Consider the following 22,211-nt stretch of genomic DNA (forward strand, 5'->3'; position numbering starts at 1 on the left):
TAGGGGTACAAACAATAGTAATTGGGGCCTAGTGTGGTTGTGTACGTGTGATATACATACACTTTTTTGGGATCATATTTTCTATTCCGCTATTTAATCAAAAACCTTTGGGGATCAGTTAAATTGGGGGATAGTCTGTGTTGGTACGTGTGAGAGAGATCCACCTTTCCAAGTTGTTGGGGTTCATCTCATACTTCTGAAGGTTTGAGGGTGCTGCCTGTTCCATACTCCCCCTACTCCTAGCCTTTTAGGGGTACAAACAATAGTAATTGGGGCCTAGTGTGGTTGTGTACGTGTGATATACATACACTTTTTTGGGATCATATTTTCTATTCCGCTATTTAATCAAAAACCTTTGGGGATCAGTTAAATTGGGGGATAGTCTGTGTTGGTACGTGTGAGAGAGATCCACCTTTCCAAGTTGTTGGGGTTCATCTCATACTTCTGAAGGTTTGAGGGTGCTGCCTGTTCCATACTCCCCCTACTCCTAGCCTTTTAGGGGTACAAACAATAGTAATTGGGGCCTAGTGTGGTTGTGTACGTGTGATATACATACACTTTTTTGGGATCATATTTTCTATTCCGCTATTTAATCAAAAACCTTTGGGGATCAGTTAAATTGGGGGATAGTCTGTGTTGGTACGTGTGAGAGAGATCCACCTTTCCAAGTTGTTGAGGTTCATCTCATACTTCTGAAGGTTTGAGGGTGCTGCCTGTTCCATACTCCCCCTACTCCTAGCCTTTTAGGGGTACAAACAATAGTAATTGGGGCCTAGTGTGGTTGTGTACGTGTGATATACATACACTTTTTTGGGATCATATTTTCTATTCCGCTATTTAATCAAAAACCTTTGGGGATCAGTTAAATTGGGGGATAGTCTGTGTTGGTACGTGTGAGAGAGATCCACCTTTCCAAGTTGTTGGGGTTCATCTCATACTTCTGAAGGTTTGAGGGTGCTGCCTGTTCCATACCCCCCCTACTCCTAGCCTTTTAGGGGTACAAACAATAGTAATTGGGGCCTAGTGTGGTTGTGTACGTGTGATATACATACACTTTTTTGGGATCATATTTTCTATTCCGCTATTTAATCAAAAACCTTTGGGGATCAGTTAAATTGGGGGATAGTCTGTGTTGGTACGTGTGAGAGAGATCCACCTTTCCAAGTTGTTGGGGTTCATCTCATACTTCTGAAGGTTTGAGGGTGCTGCCTGTTCCATACTCCCCCTACTCCTAGCCTTTTAGGGGTACAAACAATAGTAATTGGGGCCTAGTGTGGTTGTGTACGTGTGATATACATACACTTTTTTGGGATCATATTTTCTATTCCGCTATTTAATCAAAAACCTTTGGGGATCAGTTAAATTGGGGGATAGTCTGTGTTGGTACGTGTGAGAGAGATCCACCTTTCCAAGTTGTTGGGGTTCATCTCATACTTCTGAAGGTTTGAGGGTGCTGCCTGTTCCATACCCCCCCTACTCCTAGCCTTTTAGGGGTACAAACAATAGTAATTGGGGCCTAGTGTGGTTGTGTACGTGTGATATACATACACTTTTTTGGGATCATATTTTCTATTCCGCTATTTAATCAAAAACCTTTGGGGATCAGTTAAATTGGGGGATAGTCTGTGTTGGTACGTGTGAGAGAGATCCACCTTTCCAAGTTGTTGGGGTTCATCTCATACTTCTGAAGGTTTGAGGGTGCTGCCTGTTCCATACCCCCCCTACTCCTCATCTAGCCTTTTAGGGGTACAAACAATAGTAATTGGGGCCTAGTGTGGTTGTGTACGTGCGAGATACATACACTTTTTTTGATCATATTTCCTATTCCGCTATTCAATAAAAACCTTTGAGGATCAATTGAATTGCGGGATAGTCTGTGTCGGTACGTGTGAGAGAGATCCACCTTTCCAAGTTGTTGGGGTTCATCTCATACTTCTGAAGGTTTGAGGGTGCTGCCTGTTCCATACCCCCCCTACTCCTCATCTAGCCTTTTAGGGGTACAAACAATAGTAATTGGGGCCTAGTGTGGTTGTGTACGTGTGATATACATACACTTTTTTGGGATCATATTTTCTATTCCGCTATTTAATCAAAAACCTTTGGGGATCAGTTAAATTGGGGGATAGTCTGTGTTGGTACGTGTGAGAGAGATCCACCTTTCCAAGTTGTTGGGGTTCATCTCATACTTCTGAAGGTTTGAGGGTGCTGCCTGTTCCATACCCCCCCTACTCCTAGCCTTTTAGGGGTACAAACAATAGTAATTGGGGCCTAGTGTGGTTGTGTACGTGTGATATACATACACTTTTTTGGGATCATATTTTCTATTCCGCTATTTAATCAAAAACCTTTGGGGATCAGTTAAATTGGGGGATAGTCTGTGTTGGTACGTGTGAGAGAGATCCACCTTTCCAAGTTGTTGGGGTTCATCTCATACTTCTGAAGGTTTGAGGGTGCTGCCTGTTCCATACCCCCCCTACTCCTCATCTAGCCTTTTAGGGGTACAAACAATAGTAATTGGGGCCTAGTGTGGTTGTGTACGTGCGAGATACATACACTTTTTTTGATCATATTTCCTATTCCGCTATTCAATAAAAACCTTTGAGGATCAATTGAATTGCGGGATAGTCTGTGTCGGTACGTGTGAGAGAGATCCACCTTTCCAAGTTGTTGGGGTTCATCTCATACTTCTGAAGGTTTGAGGGTGCTGCCTGTTCCATACCCCCCCTACTCCTCATCTAGCCTTTTAGGGGTACAAACAATAGTAATTGGGGCCTAGTGTGGTTGTGTACGTGCGAGATACATACACTTTTTTTGATCATATTTCCTATTCCGCTATTCAATAAAAACCTTTGAGGATCAATTGAATTGCGGGATAGTCTGTGTCGGTACGTGTGAGAGAGATCCACCTTTCCAAGTTGTTGGGGTTCATCTCATACTTCTGAAGGTTTGAGGGTGCTGCCTGTTCCATACCCCCCCTACTCCTCATCTAGCCTTTTAGGGGTACAAACAATAGTAATTGGGGCCTAGTGTGGTTGTGTACGTGCGAGATACATACACTTTTTTTGATCATATTTCCTATTCCGCTATTCAATAAAAACCTTTGAGGATCAATTGAATTGCGGGATAGTCTGTGTCGGTACGTGTGAGAGAGATCCACCTTTCCAAGTTGTTGGGGTTCATCTCATACTTCTGAAGGTTTGAGGGTGCTGCCTGTTCCATACCCCCCCTACTCCTCATCTAGCCTTTTAGGGGTACAAACAATAGTAATTGGGGCCTAGTGTGGTTGTGTACGTGCGAGATACATACACTTTTTTTGATCATATTTCCTATTCCGCTATTCAATAAAAACCTTTGAGGATCAATTGAATTGCGGGATAGTCTGTGTCGGTACGTGTGAGAGAGATCCACCTTTCCAAGTTGTTGGGGTTCATCTCATACTTCTGAAGGTTTGAGGGTGCTGCCTGTTCCATACCCCCCCTACTCCTCATCTAGCCTTTTAGGGGTACAAACAATAGTAATTGGGGCCTAGTGTGGTTGTGTACGTGCGAGATACATACACTTTTTTTGATCATATTTCCTATTCCGCTATTCAATAAAAACCTTTGAGGATCAATTGAATTGCGGGATAGTCTGTGTCGGTACGTGTGAGAGAGATCCACCTTTCCAAGTTGTTGGGGTTCATCTCATACTTCTGAAGGTTTGAGGGTGCTGCCTGTTCCATACCCCCCCTACTCCTCATCTAGCCTTTTAGGGGTACAAACAATAGTAATTGGGGCCTAGTGTGGTTGTGTACGTGCGAGATACATACACTTTTTTTGATCATATTTCCTATTCCGCTATTCAATAAAAACCTTTGAGGATCAATTGAATTGCGGGATAGTCTGTGTCGGTACGTGTGAGAGAGATCCACCTTTCCAAGTTGTTGGGGTTCATCTCATACTTCTGAAGGTTTGAGGGTGCTGCCTGTTCCATACCCCCCCTACTCCTCATCTAGCCTTTTAGGGGTACAAACAATAGTAATTGGGGCCTAGTGTGGTTGTGTACGTGCGAGATACATACACTTTTTTTGATCATATTTCCTATTCCGCTATTCAATAAAAACCTTTGAGGATCAATTGAATTGCGGGATAGTCTGTGTCGGTACGTGTGAGAGAGATCCACCTTTCCAAGTTGTTGGGGTTCATCTCATACTTCTGAAGGTTTGAGGGTGCTGCCTGTTCCATACTCCCCCTACTCCTCATCTAGCCTTTTAGGGGTACAAACAATAGTAATTGGGGCCTAGTGTGGTTGTGTACGTGTGATATACATACACTTTTTTTGGATCATATTTTCTATTCCGCTATTTAATTTAACTGGGCCTCCATGCGAGACCTGTGTGCCTTGTTGCGCTGTTTTGAGTACTACACCAACATGGCCAGTGGCAATGACGCCGTTCTCAGCTTAACTATCCCACTTCTATGCCTCCTTGAAAAAACAATTCGGGCGATGATGGAAGAGGATGTGGCACAGGATGAGGAGGAGGAGGAGGATGAAGAGGTAACATTTCCAAGGCTTTCAGGGCAGTCATTCGCAAGGGGCTCCGAGGGTGGGTTCCTGCACACGCAAACGCCAGGGACGCAATTGTCCAGCAGGGGCACAGTTCTGGAGGATGAGGAGGATGAGGAGGAGGAGGAGCTGGAGGAGGAGATGGAACCATGTTCACAGCAGGGTGGCACCCAGGCCAGCTCATGGCCATCACTGGTGCGTGGCTGGGGGGATACAGAGGACACGGACCATACACCTCCCACAGAGGACAGCCTTTCGTTGCCTCTGGGCAGCCTGGCACACATGAGCGATTACATGCTGCAGTGTCTCCACAACGACCGCCGAGTTGCCCACATTCTAACTTGTGCTGATTACTGGGTGGCCACGCTGCTGGATCCCCGTTACAAGGACAACGTACCGTCCTTAATTCACTCACTGGAGCGCGATCGCAAGATGCGCGAGTACAAGCGCACGCTGGTAGACGCCATGCTGCTGGCATTCCCATCTGACAGCGGGGCCACAGTGGAAGCACAAGGCAGAGGAGGAGGAGGAGGAGGTCGCCAACGCAACCAGGGCACCGCCAGCACCTCAGAAGGCAGGGTTAGCATGGCCGAAATGTGGAAAAGCTTTGTCAGCACGCCACAACAAACAGCAGCACCAGCAGCTCAGATGGAACGTCTTAGCAGGAGGCAGCATTTTACCAACATGGTGGAGCAGTATGTGTGCACACGCCTACATGTAGTGAATGACGGGTCTGCCCCCTTCAACTTCTGGGTCTCCAAATTGGGCACATGGCCTGAGCTTGCCCTTTACGCCTTGGAGGTGCTGGCGTGCCCTGCAGCCAGTGTATTATCTGAACGGGTATTTAGCACGGCTGGGGGCGTTATAACAGACAAGCGCAGCCGCCTGTCCAGAGACAATGTGGACAAGCTCACGTTCATTAAAATGAACCAGGCATGGATCCCACGGGACTTTTCCGTACCTTATGCAGAATAGCAATGGATACCGACCTTACCCACCCATTGTTCCATTTTTGCTCTTTCTCACTCTTTTGGGGTGTACCCTCATTTAAAATTTGTGAAAAGAAGCAGTGTTGGCTACCTCGTCCTCCTCCTCAGGGCCAGATTAATGTAGGGGCTATTGGAGCTGCAGCTCCAGGCCCCTACCTTTTATATAGGCCCCGGGTTGGCCATATTCACTGTTACCGCTCTTCTGTCACTTGTAAACACAGAAGTCTGGCTTCTATGCTCGCTTCCCCAGGCAGCACCCTCAGAACCTCCCCACACAGCGTGAAGGCCGGACAAGGAGGGACAGTTGGCGATGCATGGATGTGTTTATGGGCTTCAGAGACAGCATCCCATGTTGAATTAGGCATGCATGGCTGCACCCTTCCTCCTCTGGGTGCATGGCAAGGCACGGCCCTAAGGCCCTTCAAAATCCTCAGCACCAAGCCCATGATGCTGTTAATCCGGCCCTGGTCCTCCTCCACCGCCGCTTCCACCTACACCGCCCATAGGTGTGCGCAGCCTATTGCATTAAGGTGTGCACCCCAAAGTTGAAATACACATGCATGTGTTTGCCAGCAGGGAGAGTAATGTATCGGGGCCATGTACCTGTAGGCAAGGAGAAATAGAACAGAGCAGGTCCCAGGGAGATCTTTCCCATCTCCTCACTGGCAATGCTATGTGCCCTAGGTGATTAGGGTGTGCCCAGGCACACCCAGCACACCCTGTGCGCACGCCTATGTCACCGCCACATCCACCACCACCTTAACCTCCCTCCTACTCCATATGGGCCTCGTCCTTCAGAGATGAAGAAGAACATTGTTTTATTTTTCTGTTTTTTTTTGTTGTTTTAAGTTATTTCCCTATCCACATTTGTTTGCAGAGCACTTGCCATGCTCTTAATTACGTTTTGCTGCCATTTGCAGCACTCTAGCCCTTTCCTTTGGTGTTTTAGAGCCATTTTAGTGCCTTAAAGTTCGGGTCCCCATTGACTTCAATGGGGTTCGGTGTCCGGGAAAAGTTCGGTAAAAGTCCGGGACACGGACCCGGACTTTTTTTTAAAGTTCGGCCGAACCCGTCGAACACGGACATCTAGGTGTTCGCTCAACCCTACTTGTGATGCCATTCGGCCTATGCAATGCCCCTGCAGTTTTCCAACGATTTATAAACGATATTTTTAAAGACTTACTAGATGTCTGTGTTGTGGTATATCTGGACGATATATTTATATATTCACGGACCCTGTCTGAACACATAAGACATGTAAGACTTGTATTATCGAGATTGCTTGCACATAATCTTTATGTGAAGCTGAAGAAATGCTTGTTCCATAAAGATGAGGTACTCTTTCTAGGCTACATCATATCCAAAACAGGAATCGAGATGGACATGAGTAAAATATCCTGCATTCAGGATTGGCCTACACCAACTACACGCAAGGCGCTACAGCGATTCCTGGGATTTTCAAATTTCTACAGGAAGTTCATAAAAAACTTTTCTGCTATTGTGAGACCCCTCACACAGCTCACTAGCATAAAAATACCATTTAAATGGTCAGAAGAAGCAAATAAGGCTTTCCACTTGTTAAAGACAAGGTTTACTTCCGCTCCCATATTACGCCATCCAGACCCATCCCTCCAATACATTCTGGAGGTAGATGCGTCAAACATGGCAGTAGGAGCAATACTCTCCCAACGACCTACCCACACTTCACCACTTCATCCAGTCGCTTTTTTTTCTAAATCCCTGAGCAGTCCCGAGATAAATTACCCCGTGGGTGAAAAGGAACTGCTTGCTATAAAATTGGCTCTGGAGAATTGGCGACATTTACTCGAAGGCACCCAATTACCAATAATTATATACACGGACCATAAAAACCTCCAATATCTTCAGACTAGCAAAACTCTCTCGCATCGACAGGTACGATGGTCACTATTCTTTCTAAGGTTTAACTTCCTAGTGACCTACACACCTGCAGATAAGAACAAAAAGGCGGATGCACTATCACGACTAACTGAAGAAAACTACTTTGAAATCCCTTCCGTTCCTATAATACCTCACAAACGCATTATTGGAGTTGTCCGTTCCTTAAAGGAAGAGGTTCTGCATGGTATAAGTTTGGATTCACCCCCACCACAACTAAATACTGATGCAGAAGGCTTCCTCTACTACAACGACAAACTTTACATACCACCTACCCTACGCACCAAGATCTTGGAATTATCGCATGATGTGCCTATGGCAGGACATATGGGTATGACAAAGACTTTCAATTTGATTTCTCGACAATTCTGGTGGCCTGACATGAAAACATCTATACAAAAATTCGTCTCTTCATGCAATGTCTGTGCCAGGTCCAAAATTGACACTACGAGACCATCCGGTCTACTATGCAGTCTACCAATACCCCAAACTCCATGGGAGGTTTTGTCATTGGACTTCATCGTAGAATTGCCTCCTTCCAAAGGATTTAATACCATCTTGGTGTCAGTGGACCATCTGACAAAGATGGCACATTTCATTGCTATTCGCAGACTACCTTCGTCCAAACAAACGGCAGAACTCCTGATGAAACATGTCTTCAGATTACATGGTATCCCCAAAACTCTTCTGTCTGACCGTGGATCCCAATTTATTTCTAAATTCTGGCAAGAACTATGTCACATACTACGGATTGAGCGGAAGCTCACTTCTCCTTACCATCCGCAGACCAACGGACAGACTGAAAGAGTCAACCAATGCATCGAGCAGTATTTACGTTGTTACACTTCTTACCAACAGGATGATTGGTTGGATCTTCTCCCCCTGGCAGCAACTCACAGTACAACCAAGCAGAGTCCGTTCTACTTGAACTATGGGTTCCATCCCTCTATTCTCCCTCCACGCATCCTTCCTTCAAATAACCCAGTAGCCTCAGACTATCTTACCCAAATAAAGGATTCTCTGGGTTTACTAAATACTACCATTGCACACGCTCACAGTCAACAAAAGAAGTACTATGATCTTCGTAGAAGACCTTCTCCACAGTATACTATCGGGGACCTCGTTTGGCTCTCAACAAAAAACTTGAGACTGAAGATCCCTAGCAAAAAGCTTGGACCTCTGTTCTTGGGACCTTTCCCAATCAAGAAACTTATTGGAAAAGCTGCAGTGCAGCTTACATTGCCAATGGACCTAAAAATCCATCCCATTTTCCATGTGTCGCTACTAAAACCCCATGTTCCGGACCAAGGAATAAGGCCTAATATTCCACCTCCCCCTCCTATACAAGTTGAAGGTGGAGAAGAATACGAGATAAAAGAGATTCTGGATTCTCGTATCTACAGAAGAAGACTTCAGTACTTGGTTAGATGGAAGAACTATGGGCCCCAAGACGACACCTGGCTAAACACCTCTGACATACATGCCCCTAGATTAATCCGCAATTTTCATGCGAGATACCCAGACAAACCAGCTCCAGAGGCCTTCAGGAGCAGGCCTTAAGGGGGGGTATTGTAATGTTCCGGTACCTTTGGTACCCTAAATTACACTTTCCACAAGTGTATGCGCCCCACCATTTACTTTTGGAAAGGTGCGCATACACCTTTAAGACTGGAGCTGTCATCACCCAGCGCCGGACTAGATGGCTATTTAAAGCGCCGGTTCTCACTCACATGTGTTCGTTCAAACACCCTTACCTGGATGCTAACCTTGCTTGAAGCTTCCATTCTTGCAAGCTTACCTCGCTGACGGAACCTCGCTGCGCTGATCCCTGTATCCCGCTACTGGATCATCCGCCTCTCCTGAACCACCCTTCGGCTGTATCGCTAATAGTGCTAAGTACCCCGCAGGGGAATTCTCTATAAACTTATACTAAGCTTACACTATCTAGCTCTGCATAGTAAAGACTGTTTATCACATCTGCATAACTAGATTGCTAGCTCTTGAGGCTACTGCTACTTTCCTGCACTGGGTTGATCACTCTTGTATGTCCACCTGCTACTCTGTCATCTGCTACCATACATGACTGCTAAACCTTCCTGCATCCATCTGCTACTGTCTCACCTTCAAGTGTCTATCACCTACCACCTTCACTCAACCTATCCCTCAAACCCTCATCATTGTGTTACCACATACATAAAGTCACACTAGGAACCAGCTTGCTAATTGTGTGTATTTACTGGCTGAAATAAGACCTTCCACACATGATGAGTCATTGAGGTTGGGAATGGTATCTCAGCATATCTCTTACATGACTACTGACGTGGAACTATTTCTGCAGCTGAAAATCCACACCATATAAGAAACGCAGAAGCGTTACAAGTATTCAGGAGAGTGGTAGATGATGATAGTATGCAGATAGGTTTCAGCAATCATGTATAGTAACAGGTGGTAGGGGACAGCAGATGAAGTATGCAAGAGAGAGTAACCTAGTGCAATGATAGGTGATGGTAGTCCCAAGAGCTAGCAATCTATGCAGATGATAGAAATAGCTTAGATAGTAATAGTCTCTTTAGTATGCTATGCAGTAGTAGATAGTGAAAGTTAGGTTGAGGAAGAATCCCCTGCGGGGTACTTATCACTAGATGGGTTAGTAGTAGCAAGGTCCAAGAGTAATGGAGTAATCCGGTAGCGAGATACTGGATCGGTAGCGAGGTTCCGGTCTTGTTCAGGCAAGGGGAATAGCTTGAAGCTCCGGCAGCATTGGACAAGACAAGGCAACATGTGGTTTGAACGAGCAATGAGTGAGAGAAAGCCGGCGATTGAAATAGCCGCTCATAGCGGCGCCCGGCGATGACGTCATTGCCCTTAAAGGTGTATGCGTTCCATTTGGATAGCAAGATGGGACGCAATATTAAGAGAGAAATGTGGAAATAAGGGTACCAGAGGTACCAGAACATTACACTCATTCAAACCCCATGCTCCAGGGGGTCCATGCCTCACCCCTGTATACCTGGATAGGTGGGGCGGCAGGGTGGCATATAGAGGAACCAATCCCCTCTCTGCTACAGGAAGAAAATGGAAGGGATCAGTTCCTCTATATGCCGCCCCCGCCACCCTTTCTATCCAGGTGTACAGAGGTGAGGCATGGGGCTTGGTCACCCTAGGGATCAGGGGGGCCCTTCATGGTTTCTTGCACCAGGGCACTGAAGGTTCTAGTTATGCCTCTGTACAGAGCATACAGGTATGGCTGGGGGTTTGTATTAGAAAGTTCAGCAAGTTTTGTATTTAACCACTTCTGGACCGGAAGGATTTGCCCCCTTAATGACCAGGCCATTTTTGGCACTGCGTTATTTTAACGGACAATTGTGCAATTGTGCAAAGCTGTACCCAAATAAAATTGATGTCCTTTTTTTTTCCACAAATAAAGTTTTCCTTTGGTGGTATTTGATCACCTGTGCAATTTTTTTTTTTTGCTCTATAAACAAAAGAGGGGGGACAATTCTGAAAAAAATATATATATATTTTTTTACTTTCTGCTATATAAAATTCCCCAAAAAGTTTTTTTTTAATCAACTGTTTTCATCCTTTTAGGCCAATTTGTATTCTGCTACATATTTTTGGTAAAAAAAATCCCAATAAGTGTATTTTTTTTGTTTTCGCAAAAGTTATTGTGTCTACAAACTAGGGGAAAGATTTATGTCATTTTTATTTTTTTACTAGTAATGGTGATGATCTGCAATTTTTAGCGGGACTGTGACATTGCAGCGGACAGATCGGACCCCTAACTGACATTTTTGACACTTTTGGGGGGACCAATGACATTACTACAGTAATCAGTGCTAAAAATATGCACTGTTACTGTAATAATGGCACTGGGAGGGAAGGGGTTAACCTAGGGGTGATCAGAGGGTTAAGTGTGAGCCTAGGGGAGTGTTTTCTAACTGCATGGGGGATGGGCTTGTGAAATGAACACAGAGACCTATGTTCCTATATAGAAGGATCACAGGCGCTCTGTGATCATTTCAGAGAGAACAACAGTCTGCTGTGTTTACAACAGTTGACCGTCCTTCTCTCTCAGCGGGAGAGAGAAGATTTATGAAATAAAAAATAAAAATGAAACAAAAAAAAAAGTATATAAAACATCACATTTTATATATATATATATATATATATATATATATATATATATATATATATATATATATATATAAAAGATAAATAAATTGACTAAAAACCATTTTAGTTTCCAAATAACAGTACCGGTACACTATATTACCAAAAGTCTTGGGACGCCTGCCTTTACACACACATGAACTTTAATTTCATCCCAGTCTTAGTCCGTAGGGTACAATATTGAGTTGGCCCACCCTTTGCAGCTATAACAGCTTCAACTCTTCTGGGAAGGCTGTCCACAAGGTTTAGGTGTGTGTCTATGGGAATGTTTGACCATTCTTCCAGAAGCGCATTTGTGAGGTCAGGCACTGATGTTGGAGAGAAGGCCTGGCTCACAGTCTGTGCTCTAATTCATCCCAAAGGTGTTCTATAGAGTTGAGGTCAGGCCAGTCAAGTTCCCCACCCCAAACTTGCCAAGCCAAAACCCTGAAAAACAACTCCACACCATAATCCCCCCTCCACCAAATAATTTGGGCCAGTGCACAAAGCAAGGTCCATAAAGACATGGATGAGCGAGTTTTGGTACGGATTCTTAGACAAACACATTTCTTTTGTCTCTTGGCTCGGCGACAGATAATGGTTTATTTCATAAGTTCATACAACTGTACCAAATATTGGTCAGAAATTATAACTGTGTAAATAATGTTTTCCTGAGTGAAGCACTATTTAGAAAATAGTTAAAAAAAAAAAAAAAAAAAACATTTTTGACCCTATAAAAAAAAAAAAACAAACAAAATGTATTATGCAAGAAAAGAAAAGAAGAAATGCAGTCTTGCTAAGTTGATATACTCTGCTACAATATTATTATAAGAATATATATTTTTTTAAATGTAATCCATTTGAGGTTCTAGCTTAATCAGTCCCCCTATAGGTCCTATGTTTATTTAAAAAAAACACATCAATGATTCAATTTGGAAGAGCCATGCTATCTTGCATCTGTACTCAAGACTCATGAAATTTAGGATGACTGACTCCACTATATATTCATTGTAGTAATGGAAAATACAGGGTTCTGGTAAATGTAAATTTGATTGTAAAATCCTGACTTATGCTTTACATTTGCCTCTAGTTTATATAGTTCCCAAGACCACAATGTGTTCCATTATGAAACATGGGAGACAGCTAGTAGATTTTTAGAGTTTGATTGGTGAATTACACAATGTATACAGCAGGAGAGTGACAACTTAGATATCTGCTCCCACCATGGATGGAATGGCTGATGAAGCTGATGTAGCAGGGCAAATAATGGCAAAAATCACATAGTAGGTATAGCACATTTGGCTTTCCTTCTCACCTAGCAGTGGTGAGAAGTGCAGAATCTAAGGCACTGCCTGGTCTTCACCAAAGCTCCTAGAGATGGAGATGTTGTGCTGCCGGTGGTACCCAGATTGTGGTCCTCCAACTCACTTGAGCAGGCTACAATTAAGAGCAGATGAAAGCTCCCTTTCAGTACTGGAATCACATGGCAGCAGGGCACACAGGGAAATAGTAAGAAAGCACAGGAATACACTGAGAGACAAATGGGAAACACAGACTGGGAGTACAAAGGTGTTGATAACAAGGCTAGTTGGAACTCAAAGGGGAGGCAAGCAACAAACTGAAGTGCAAAGAGAGACGCAGAGGTGATGGTACAGGTAGGAGTGTACCGAGTGCCAGGAGCAGGATACAGACTGGGGAACACAAGGCTGGGAGTAAGCTGGGACACACTGGAAATGCAAGGCTGCAAACAAGCACGGACACACTGGGATTAAAAGGCCAGAAAAAAGCTGGGATACTCTAAAGACACTAGGAATGCTGGGGATCACTAGAGGCACAGGACAACACTTGAAGATGGCGCACTTAAAGATGGAGTCCAGCTGCTAGCATGTGGATGTGTTGGGCAAAAACTAAGCAAGTCACGTAATAGCCCTTTAAGACAGCACCTTCTCTGTGATTGGCACACAGAGGGAAAGCCTTGGTTCTGCAGCGTGGAACAGGTGAGTGTGTCAAGCAATTCATTTAGCTTATAATAATAAATATGTGAAAAAATGAACTAACAGAATAAAAACCAGCATTCCTGATCTAGCTCATAAAATCTATCTGTATCAGATTATGCACTTTACGACTGCTAGCCAAAAAGCTAGGATGTAAAGAGTTCTCCAAAACTTTTTATTTCTTAATCAGAAGACTGATGTCATGAGTTCAAAACATATTTTTTTTACCTTTCGTTTGGCATTTCTGGAAATGGTAGAGAGACATTTGGAAGAGTGTTTGGATGCATGAAGATAGAGATAGGTGGCAGAAAGATGCACACATGCTTGTGGAAGGGAAAAGTAGATGAGAAAGAGAAGACATGCCATATGATGGGTGATTATTAGTGGGTTACATTTTATATGGAGATAAAGCATTTAGAGAAAGATTCCTCAAGGAGAAATGAAAAAAGATTGGTAGATAGATTTAAAGCCTATGTTTAGCTAAAATGACAAACATAAAAAAGAGGCACAAATTACATAACTTCCAGTTAGTATGATGTGTCCCTTGTGTTGATTTTTCTAATTTCAGCAGAAATTTAGCTTTGTCTTACCCCCTTAATGAGGGCTCCTGACAGCCCCATAGCTGTATTAACCTGGTTGCAGGACTTGGCAGGTGGTGTGGTGGGGGATTAGTAGGACAGAGGGAATAACAATGACCCAAAATGAAACAGCAGGTTGCAATTGCTATATTTTTTTAGCTGAATAATTCTAGAAAATATTTTTTCTTTTAAATAAAAACAGATACTTTGGAACCGGTAGATGTGCTTGCTTTACCTCCGCTACAAGACACGTAAGTGTCCCTATACCTGTTTTGGAGGTATACATTGTATATATATATATATATATATATATATATACAGTATCTGACAAAAGTGTAACGGGTGTGTTAAATTTGGTGTTATCGCTCTCACTCTCTCATACTGGTCACTGGCAGTTCAACTTGGCACCTCATGGCAAAGAACTCTCTGAGGATCTGAAAAAAAAGAATTGTTGCTCTACATAAAGATGGCCTAGGCCAGTGATGGTGAACCATGGCACCCCATATGTTTTGGAACTACATTTCCCATGATGCTCAACTACACTTCAGAAGATTGCCAAGACCCTAAAACTGAGCTGCAGCATGGTGGCCAAGAAGACCATTTATCGGTTTAACAGGACATGTTCTAGCCAGAACAGGCCTTGCCAAGAAGTTGAGTGCACGTGCTCTGCATCATATCCAGAGGTTGGCTTTGGGAAATAGATGTATGAGTGCTGCCATCATTGCTACAGAGGTTGAAAGGGTGGAGGCTCTGCCTGTCAGTGCTCAGACCATAAGCACCAAATTGGTCTGCATGGCTGTCATCTCAGAAGGAAGACTCTTCTAAAGATGATGCACAAGAAAGCCCGTAAAAAAAGTTTGCTGAAGACCAGCAAACTAAGGACATGGATTACTGGAATCATGTCCTGTGGTCTAATTAGAACAAGATAAACTTATTTGGTTCAGATGGTGTCAAGCGTGTGTAGCGGCAACCCTGTAAGGAATACAAAGACATCTGTGTCTTGCCTACAGTCAAGCATGGTGGTGGGAGGGTCATGGTCTGGGGCTGCATGAGTGCTGCCGCCACTGGGAAGCTATAGTTCATTGAGGGAACCATGAATGCCAACATGTACTGTGGCATACGTATGTGGAGCATGATCCCTCCCTTTGGAGACTGGGCCACAGGGCAGTATTCCAACATGATAACGACCCCAAACACACCTGCAAGATGACCTTGCTAAAGAAGCTGAGAATAAAGGTGATGGACTGGCCAAGCATGTCTCCAAACCTAAACCCTATTGAGCATCTGTGGGGCATCCTCAAATAGAAGTTGGAGGTGCACAAGGTCTTTAACATCCACCTGCTCCGTGATGTTGTCATGGAGGAGAGGAAGAGGACTCCAGTGGCAACCTGTGACGCTCTGATGAACTCCATGCCCAAGAGGGTTAAGGCAGTGCTGGAAAATAATGGTGGCCACACAAAATATTGACACTTTGGGACCAATTTGGAAGTTTTTACTTAGGGTGTACTAACTTTTGTTGCCAGTGGTTTAGACATTAATGGCTGTGTGTTGAGTTATTTTGAGGGGACAGCAAATTTACACCGTTACACTGTTATACAAGCTGTACACTCACTACTTTACATTGTATCAAAGTTGTCATTTCTTCAGTGTTGTCCCATGAAAAGATATAATAAAATATTTACAAAAAAGTGAGGAGTAGTGTTGAGCGAACACGGACTGTATTATTCGGGTTTGTACCAAATAATTGGATTTTTGTTACCCGAACACGGACCCGAAAACTTTACTGTATGTTCGGGTAAAAGTCCGTGTTCGGTCATTTTATTTCCGGGTTTGTATGTAATGGCGCGCTTTTAATGGCGGGCTTTCAACAGCCAATCAACAAGCGTTTAACTGGTGTGCCTTAAGCCATCCCAGCCATGCCTACTAATGTATTAGTAGCTGTGATTGGCCATCTGAAGAATGTGACCATGTCTTTATAAGTTTGAGACCGAGCGCCGCTGCGTCATTCTGCTGTAGTATAGGGACAGAGCACACATCATACGTGCTGGCTGCAGATTAGGGACAGACAGTAAAAAATTATATTGTCCGAAAAGAATGCAGGGTCAGGTCAGAGTGCAGGCAGGGCGAGTTATTAGGGCATTTTAGGGCGAGGCTGGAGAATAGGCAGGGTCAGTGTTCTACAATTGATTTTGCTGTGTGGGGGGTTGTGCCAGTAAACGATCTTATCGATAATATTAGGGCGAGGCTGGAGAATAGGCAGGGTCAGTGTTCTACATTTTGCTGTGTGTGGGGTGCAGTGAACACAATCTTTTTGCCTGCTGAGGAGGAGGGAGAAAACAATCTTTTTTATCAAATTGTGTGCAGCGTTTTTCCTTCAGTGCTGCTGACTGTGATAATACACTGCTGTGTTCACATGTGCTATTATTGAGTGATTTCAAAATTTATACACTTTTTTCTATTCCACTATTCAATATACACCCTTTTGGGTTAAAAAAATTAAATTCTGGCATAGTCTGTACTAATCTATTTAAAAATTACAAACTTAAAAGGGGAATTTTCTTTTTTTTTTTTTCCCTTCATAGCCTGCAGCAGAGCTGACTGATATAAGACACTGCTGTGTTCACATGTGCTATTGATTTTAAAATTTATACACTTTTTTCTATTCCACTATTCAATATATACACCCTTTGGGTTAAAAAAAATTAAATTGTGGCATAGTCTGTACTAATCTATTTAAAAATTACAAACTTAAAGGGGAATTTTCTTTTTTTTTTCTCTTCATAGCCTGCAGCAGAGCTGACTGACATAAGACACTGCTTGGGGTAAAAAGAATTAAATTGCGGGATAGTCTGTATCGGTACGTGTGAGATACACCTTTCCAATTTTTGGGGCGCATCTCATACCACCGAGGATTGCAGGGTGCTTCAGTTTGCCTCCTGCCTGTTCCGAACTCCTCCTACTCCTCATCCTGCCTTTGGGGTACAAAAAATAGTAATCAGGGCCTAGTCTGGGTCTGTACGTGTGAGATAGATACACCTTTTGATATCATATTTTCTATTTCGCTATTCAATCTACACCCTTGGGGTAAAAAGAATTAAATTGCGGCATAGTCTGTATCGGTATGTGTGAGATACACCTTTCCAATTTTTGGGGCTCATCTTACACCGCCGAGGATTGCAGGGTGCTTCAGTTTGCCTCCTGCCTGTTCCGAACTCCTCCTACTCCTCATCCTGCCTTTGGGGTACAAAAAATAGTAATCAGGGCCTAGTCTGGGTCTGTACGTGTGAGATAGATACACCTTTTGATATCATATTTTCTATTCTGCTATTCAATCTACACCCTTGGGGTAAAAAGAAATAAATTGCGGCATAGTCTGTATCGGTACGTGTGAGATACACCTTTCCAATTTTTGGGGCTCATCTCACACCGCCGAGGATTGCAGGGTGCTTCAGTTTGCCTCCTGCCTGTTCCGAACTCCTCCTACTCCTCATCCTGCCTTTAGGGTACAAAAAATAGTAATCAGGGCCTAGTCTGGGTCTGTACGTGTGAGATAGATACACCTTTTGATATCATATTTTCTATTCCGCTATTCAATCTACACCCTTGGGGTAAAAATAATTAAATTGCGGGATAGTCTGTATCGGTACGTGTGAGATACACCTTCCAAATTTTTGGGGCGCATCTTCCAGTTTGCCTCCCGTTCCGAACTCCTCCTACTCCTAATCCTCATCCTGCCTTTAGGGTACAAAACATTGTAATCGGGGCCTAGTCTTTGTTTGTACGTGTGAGATACACCGTTTTATAAAAATTTTTCTATTCCGCTATTCAATATACACCCTTTTTGAGTGTAAAAAATTCAATTAAGGCATAGTCTGTATCGGTACGTGTGAGATACACCTTTTAAATTAGTTTGGCGCATCTCCTTCCACCGCCGAGGATTGCAGGGCGCTTCAGATTGCCTCCTGTTCCGAACTCCTCCTACTCCTCTTTCTCATCCTCATCCTCCCTTTAGGGTACAAAAAATTGTAATCGGGGCCTAGTCTGTGTTTGTACATGTGAGATACACCGTTTTATAAATTTTTTTCTATTCCGCTATTCAATATACACCCTTTTGGAGTGTAAAAAATTAAATTGCGGCATAGTTTGCATATTTGACTGTGAGATACACCCGTGCGATACTGTTGTTGTTTTGTTCCGCTATTCAATAAACACCTTTCTAGGGCAAGATCATAAATTACAGAAATATGAGGAGACCGTCAAATAGGGGCCGTGGCCTGGGTCGTGGTGCTGCTGGTAGAGCTCCTGTTGCAAGGAGAGGACGTGGTCGATCTGTGCCAGCTACACGCACAAGTGAAACACCTTCCTCAAGTGTGAGTAGGCGACAGAACCTGCATCAGTATTTGGTAGGGCATCATGCGCCTCTACAAGTGATTGGGCCAGAAGAAGTGCAGGCGATAGTAGATTGGGTTGCTGACAGTGCCTCCAGTTCCTTCACATTGTCTCCCACCCAGTTTACTGCAGAAAGGTCAGAGTTGGCACCTGCAGCCGATGTCCAACCGTCTTTCACCTCACCCCCTGCAAATCAGGCAAGCAGTCTGAGCCCCAAGTCATGCAGCAGTCTCTTCTTATTTTGATGACTCTGTCAGCAGGGTTTCCCAGGGCCATCCACCTAGCCCTGCCCCAGAAGTGGAAGAGATTGAGTGCAGCGATGCCCAACCACTTATTTCTCAAGATGAGTACATGGAAGGACCATCGCAGCACGTCTCTGATGATGACGAAACGCAGGTGCACTCAGAATTGTGGAGACCGACAAGGAGGGCAGGGGTGAAGACTGGGTGGAAGATGATGTGGAGGACGATGAGGTCCGCGACCCCACATGGAATGAAGGTCATGCAGGTGACCTGAGTAGTTTGGAGGAAGAGGCGGTGGTCACACAGAGCCACCAGCACAGCATAAGAGGGAGCAGGGTGCAGAAGCGGAGCGACCGTGCCCTAGACACTACGCCTGCTACTGCCCAACGCAGCAAGGGACCGAGCGCACCAAAGCCAGCTCAAAGGAGTTCTCTAGCGTGGAAGTTCTTCAGAAAATGTGCTGATGACAGGACACGAGTGGTTTGCACCCTGTGCAATCAGAGCCTGAAGCGAGGCATAAACCTTCTCAGCCTGAGCACAACCTGCATGATCAGGCATCTAAGTGCAAAGCACGAGCTGCAGTGGAGTAGACACCTTCAAAACCAAGAAAGGTCTCTGGCTCCTCCTGCTTCCTTTTCTGCTGCAGTCTCTGCCTCTTCATCCACCTCTGTAGTGATACCAGCACCTGCCACCCCGCAAACAGACGATCTGTCAGCAACACCACCACCTGGGTCACCAACCATCTCCACAATGTCCCGTGGAAGCGTTCAGTTTTCCATCTCCCAAACACTTGAGAGGAAGAGGAAGTACCCCCCTACCCACCCGCGATCCCTGGCCCTGAATGCCAGCATTTCAAAATTCTTGGCCTTTGAAATGCTGTCATTCCGTCTGGTGGAGACGCACAGTTTTAAAAGCCTTATGTCGGTGGCTGTCCCACAGTACGTCGTGCCCAGCCGCCACTACTTTTCCAGGCAAGCCATCCCTTCCCTGCACAACCAAGTGGGGGAAAAAATCAGGTGTGCACTGCGCAACGCCATCTGTGCTAAGGTCCACCTAACTACCGATACGTGGACAAGTAAGCACGGTCAGGGGCGTTATATCTCCCTAACGGCACACTGGGTAAATGCAGTGGCGGATGGGCCTGAGGGGGATAGCAATTTAGCGCATGTCCTTCCACCACCGAGGATTGCAGGGCGCTTCAGTTTGCCTCCTGTTCCTAACTCCTCCTTCTCCGCTTCCTCATCCTCTACCGCCTCCTCATCCGGTCAGCGTAACACCTTCACCACCAACTTCAGCACAGCCAGGGGTAAACGACGGCAGGCAGTTTTAAAACTTGCCTGTTTGGGGGAAAAACCACACACCGCGCAGGAGTTGTGGAGGAGCATGGAACAGCAGACAAATGAGTGGTTGCTGCCAGCGAGCCTCAAGCCCGGCCTGGTGGTGTGCGATAATGGGCGAAATCTCATAGCAGCTCTGGGCCTAGCCGGTTTGACGCACATCCCTTGCCTGGCGCATGTGCTGAATTTGGTGGTGCAGAGGTTCCTTAAAAATTACCCCGATATGTCAGAGCTGCTGCAGAAAGTGCGGGCCGTCTGTGCGCACTTTCGGCGTTCTCACCCTGCTGCTGCTCGCCAGTCAGCACTGCAGCGTAACTTCGGCCTTCCCGCTCACCGCCTCATATGTGACGTGCCCACAAGGTGGAACTCCTCCTTGCACATGCTGGAAAGACTGTGCGAGCAGCAGCAGGCCATAGTGGAGTTTCAGCTGCAGCACGCACGCGTGAGTCGCTCTGCAGAACAGCACCACTTCACCACCAATAACTGGGCCTCCATGCGAGACCTGTGTGCCTTGTTGCGCTGTTTTGAGTACTCCACCAACATGGCCAGTGCCGATGACACTGTTGTCAGCTTAACTATCCCACTTCTATGCCTCCTTCAAAAAACGATTCGGGCGATGATGGAAGAGGATGTGGCACAGGAGGAGGAGGAGGAGGATGAAGAGGTAACATTTCCAAGGCTTTCAGGGCAGTCATTCGCAAGTGGCTCCTGCACCCACAAACGCCAGGGACACAATTGTCCAGCAGGGGCACAGTTCTGGAGTATGAGGAGGATGAGGAGGAGGAGATGGAGGAGGAGATGGAACCATGTTCACAGCAGGGTGGCACCCAGGCCAGCTCATGGCCATCACTGGTGCGTGGCTGGGGGGATACAGAGGACACAGACGATACACCTCCCACAGAGGACAGCCTTTCGTTGCCTCTGGGCAGCCTGGCACACATGAGCGATTACATGCTGCAGTGTCTCCACAACGACCGCCGAGTTGCCCACATTCTAACTTGTGCTGATTACTGGGTGGCCACGCTGCTGGATCCCCATTACAAGGACAACGTACCGTCCTTAATTCACTCACTGGAGCGCGATCGCAAGATGCGCGAGTACAAGCGCACGCTGGTAGACGCGATGCTGCTGGCATTCCCACCTGACAGCGGGGCCACAGTGGAAGCACAAGGCCAAGGCAGAGGAGGAAGAGGTCGCCAACGCAACCAGGGGACCGCCAGCACCTCAGAAGGCAGGGTTAGCATGCCCGAAATGTGGAAAAGCTTTGTCAACACGCCACAACAAACAGCAGCACCAGCAGCTCATATGGAACGTCTTAGCAGGAGGCAGCATTTCACCAACATGGTGGAGCAGTATGTGTGCACACGCCTACATGTAGTGAATGACGGGTCTGCCCCCTTTAACTTCTGGGTCTCCAAATTGGGCACATGGCCTGAGCTTGCCCTTTACGCCTTGGAGGTGCTGGCGTGCCCTGCAGCCAGTGTATTATCTGAACGGATATTTAGCATGGCTGGGGGTGTTATCACAGACAAGCGCAGCCGCCTGTCCAGAGACAATGTGGACAAGCTCACATTCATTAAAATGAACCAGGCATGGATCCCACAGGACTTTTCCGTACCTTGTGCAGAATAGAGATGGATACCGACCTTACCCAGCCATTGTTCTATTTTTGATCTTTCTCACTCTTTTGGGATGTACCCTCATTTAAAATGACTGAAAAAAAGCAGTGTTGGCTACCTCGTTCTCCTCCACCGCCGCTTCTACCTACACCGCCACATCCACCACCACCTTAACCTCCCTCCTACTCCATATGGGCCTTGTCCTTCACAGATGAAGAAAATTGTTTTATTTTTCTGTTTTTTTTTTTGTTGTTTTAAGTTATTTCCCTATCCACATTTGTTTGCAGAGCACTTGCCATGCTCTTAACTATTTTGCTGCCATTTCCAGCACTCTAGCCCTTTCCATTGGTGTTTTAGAGCCATTTTAGTGCCTGAAAGTTCGGGTCCCCATTGACTTCAATGGGGTTCGTGTCCGGGTAAAGTTCGGAAAAAGTCCGGGACACGGACCC

The sequence above is a fragment of the Pelophylax lessonae genome, assembly GCF_965119305.1.
Source record: "Pelophylax lessonae genome assembly, chromosome: 5".
In the NCBI taxonomy this organism is placed as follows: domain Eukaryota; kingdom Metazoa; phylum Chordata; class Amphibia; order Anura; family Ranidae; genus Pelophylax; species Pelophylax lessonae.